Source organism: Halichoerus grypus, chromosome 2, assembly GCF_964656455.1.
Source record: "Halichoerus grypus chromosome 2, mHalGry1.hap1.1, whole genome shotgun sequence".
In the NCBI taxonomy this organism is placed as follows: Eukaryota; Metazoa; Chordata; class Mammalia; order Carnivora; family Phocidae; genus Halichoerus; species Halichoerus grypus.
Genome location: NC_135713.1, coordinates 147,409,439 through 147,413,980, shown reverse-complemented (window position 1 = coordinate 147,413,980; position 4,542 = coordinate 147,409,439). Strand labels below are relative to the sequence as shown.

Genomic DNA, 4,542 nt, shown 5'->3' with positions numbered 1-4,542 from the left:
ATGTGCTATGGTGAGCGCTGTGAATCGTGTAAGACTGTTGAATCACAGACTTGTACCTCTGAAACAAATAATACACTATATGTTAAAAAAAAGAATAAGATAGTAGGAAGGGAAAATTGAAGGAGGGGAAATCGGAGGGGGAGACGAACCATGAGAGACTATGGACTCTGAGAAACAAAATGAGGGTTTCAGGGGGGAGGTGGGTGAGGGATGGGTTAGCCTGGTGATGGGTATTAAAGAGGGCATGTATTGAATGGAGCACTGGGTGTTATATGCAAACAATGAATCATGGAAGACTACATCTGTGGGAAACAGAATGCCACAACGACCACTGGTGCATGTTCGTTCAGACTCCGAGATCTCTGAGAAAACTCGAGATTGCAGGGTTAAAAATAACCTGAAAGGATCAGAGTGAAATGCCCTTGGGATGTGTGTGGTCTGTTCTAAAGTACACAGCAGAAGATGTTTTGTAGATAGGAGGCCTGCTGTAAACATTCCCTTCTTTGTTCTCTTATCCTGTGTTAAGGTCTGAGTACAATGATGTTTACAATTAATTGATCACAGCCAGTTACAGATTTCTTTATTCCTTCTCCACTCCCACTGCTTCACTTAACTAACCCTGTGTTCGTGGAAGAATGTGCCTTACTAAGCCCCTGCTGTAAATCATTATAGATCTATATCATTGTAGAAGGTATATTAGATTATGGAAAATAAACCTCAGCACCTCAGGCTGTTTGCTCGGGGTCCCCTGTGCCTCACTATACTGTCGTCTCTTTTTCTCAGTTCCTTTGCTGGCCCAGGTCCCTGACTCTCTGAGGTCGACATACATCAAAAACTAATGATTTAATGTATGGTGATTAACATAACATAATATAAAAAAAGGAAAAAAAAGATATTCAGAAGTTTTTTTTTTCACAAGTATTTCCTAGAGTTTACATATTCCAAAACAGTATTCCAGTCAAAGTGGAATGTTGTTCAATATCAATCAATATGGGTTCCTAAGGTGACTTTTGTGCACAAGTAGCCATTCTACCAACAGTCTTCTTATGGCCCCAATAACCTCCTTATTTCTCAGGCTATAGATAAATGGGTTCTAAAGAGTTGTGATGACCGTATAAAACACTGCCACTGCCTTGTCCTCTCCTGGAGAATGCAAGGAGTGTGGCCTTGTATAAGTGGAGAGTCCAGTCACATAGAGTAGTCTTGCCACTATCAAGTGAGAGGAGAAAGTGGATATATGTCTGTCCTTTACCTGAGCTCATCTGGAACACCATAGTAAGTACGTGGGCATAGGAAAGTAAAATGGCCATGAATGGTAGCAGCAGAATTACAAGCCCACTCAGGAGGATTGTATGCACACCAGTGGTAGTAGAGATTGAAGTTCACAGAAAAAGTGGTTAATGAGCCATGATCTACAAAATGGAAGATGAAATACATACAAGGTATATACTAAAGCATTGATAGAACTACTAGTCCATGCACATGTGACCATGAACCAACAGATCTTCTTGCTCATGAGTACAGGATGATGTAAAGGGTGAAAGAGGGCTACATATCGATCATAAGACATGAAACCAAGAAGGGCTTCAGTTCCACCAAGGGCCAAGAATACAAATGTTTGAATCTCACAGCTTAAAAATGTAATAGTCTTACTATTTGACAGAAAGTTAGTGGCCATCTTGGGCACTGTGGTGGAAATGTTCATTATATCCATGAAGGAGAGCTGACTGAGTAGAAAGTACATTGGAGTGTGGAGTCTGGTGTGCAGTCGAATGAGAAGGATCAGTATGAGATTCCCCTTCAGAGCCACTGCAAAGAGGATTACAATGGCAACAAAGAGGAAAGTGTCTATTTGACCATATTGGAAAAGACCAGCAAGTATAAAATCTGTTTCAACACTTTGATTTCTTGTTTTCATAGTTCAATTTGAAATATCAGAACAGATTGTATCTGAAGATGCCATGTAAAGACAATGACTGTCCTTTAAGAGAAAATAAAATGATTATTATTAAATGAGTTGAATTGCCTCCAGACCATTTCCCCAGCCAAGTGAAGTATCCAGACTATACACTACTTTGATTTGTTTCCCAAAATGAGTGGACATATCATCTTACAGTAACTTTGAGAGTGCAAACTCTGGATGTTCATGGGTTAATAGAAATCTTTACACAGAAGACAACTTTTAGAGAATGTATTGTCACTCAGTTTCCTCTTAGCTCTGACTTTTTTTGATCATCAGATGTGTTAATCACATTCAATTCCTCAATAAATGTATAGCATTGTTAAATGCCCTATACATTTCCATCCAGTTTGAAAAAATATATGTATATTTATCCTCTTATTTTCTTTTCAATAAATACTTATTCTTAGGTCTTTTGTTAAGCATATGCAAAGCTCTTTATTCAGATTTTCTAAAGATAATACTGTGGTAAGTTCTAGAAACTTTGAATTCTGTTAAAAAAAAGTCCTTATAGCTGAATATGTCAATTTTATGCTATAATGCTTATAATATTATAAATAAAATAATTTTTCAATAAGTGCAGAATTCTTAGAACTTTTTTAAGCATGTGGAAAGTTATCTAATCTTTTTTTTTTTTTTTTTTTTTCCCCATCTCTGATTCCAAAAATTATACTGTGGTAAGTATTAAGAACATTGCAGGTTGTAAAAACTTCTCCATAAAGTTCAAGAAATTAATTTTAAGGTATGACACCTATAATGTAGTACAAATACAAGAAAATATATTTCACTTGATAGATGAAGGAAAAGCGCTAATGTGAATGTTAAAATGAGAAGCACCTAAAGACAATGTATCTTCTTTCCCCTAAAAGAAATCCTCTAATTCAAACTCCAACATCCAGAGGCACTTTCTAGAAGTAGATAAAATTCCAAATTGAGGTTTAATTCACAGTAATATAAAATACGTACATTGAGGACTCACAGCTTTTATGATATTATGTTCACCAATATAAGTTAAACACAATTTGCCATCTAAAACAAACAAAAAACCCTGTAATTAAAATGTAGCTCTGTGCATTAAGTAATATCTTGGAATTTCAATACTAGCCAAGCAATTTAAAATACTATCATTTTAAAGTGTGCTTTAAACCAAAAATAGAAACTTTAGCAGGAGAGAACAAGCATTATTAAAGTTTACATTTACCATGGTAGATTTGAGAGCAACTTAAGTATTATTAGATCCATAAACTGAAAGTCAAACATTTCTACCTAAACAACTTTATCAGTATGCAATTAGTTCTTTTTTTGCCTTTTTTTAGGAACCTCCACAATATTTTATCCAAAGTGGCTGTACCAGTTTGCATTCACAGCAACAGTACATGAGTGTTCCTTTTTCTACACAACCTGTTTCTTTTGTTGTTGATTTTAGCCATTCTGACAGGTGTGAGGTGATATCTCATTGTAGTTTTGATTTGTATTTCCCTGATGGTAAGTGATGATGAAAATCTTTTCTTGTGTGTGTTGGCCATCTGAAAGGCAAATCAAGAAACAGACTCTAAAATATGGAGAACAAACTGTTGGTTATCAGAGGGGAGGAGGGTTGGAAATGGGCTGAATAGGTGATAGGAATTAAGGAGAGCACTTTTCCTGATTAAACCCTGGGTGATGTATGGAATTGTTGAATTACTATATGGTGAAACTAATATAACATTTCATATTAACTAACTAGAATGAAGTAAAAACTTTTTAAATGGCAATTAGGTCTGTAGGTATTTTCATTATAATAAAAATTCTTCTGATTCTTATCAAAGTCCAAAGACATTTTTGCATTACTTTTTTCTATACATTTTCCTTGAATTTTAAATTCTGGTCTTATTAAAAAAACTTTAATGTAAATTTTATTTAAGGTAAATGTATTAAGTAACTCATATCAGGAGATGAAAATTAAAAAAAAATGAGTAGAAATGGAAACCAAGCATATGGAAAATGTGTTATTTCCTTCATATTTTCAGTCAGTAATAAAGTAAATATTAGAATGGAATTATTAATAATAACCAAGACTTGTATGGGACCATACAAATTAAAAAAATATTTTAATAGAACTGCATAAAATCTCACCATGTATTTTTTGTTTCCTAAAATACTTTATCAGTGTTACACACTTTCATTATTTCAAAAATATTGTTGGATGTAAATTTGTGCTAATCACAATGTAAAATGTTATGGTTTAAAGAAGAAATAAACTGGGGTGCCTGGGTAGCTCAGTCAGTTAAGCATCTGACTTCAGCTCAGATCATGATCTTGGGGTCCTGGGATCAAGCTCCACATCAGACTCACCACTCAGCAGGGAGTCTGCTTATCTCTCTCTTTCTGTCCCTCCCCCTGCTTGTGCTCTGTCTCTCTCTCTCAAATAAATAAATAAAATCTGTATAAAAAAAATTTGAGGTAAAGACAAAAGAAGTAAGTGTGTTCATTAGCCCAGCCAAGAATACAAGGATGTTCCAGGGTCATTCTCTCTTACACACTGCTACCAAACTCTGGTCCTATCTCACTATGACAAGATGGCCTTCATCCCCTTTGTTCTT

At 35.2% G+C, this 4,542-nt stretch overlaps 1 pseudogene; it reads right to left on the bottom strand.

Annotated features, from left to right (window-relative positions):
* Positions 1 to 985: 985 nt before the first annotated feature.
* On the bottom strand, positions 986 to 1,918 carry LOC118528606 (olfactory receptor 2AK2-like; annotated as a pseudogene).
* Positions 1,919 to 4,542: the final 2,624 nt, after the last annotated feature.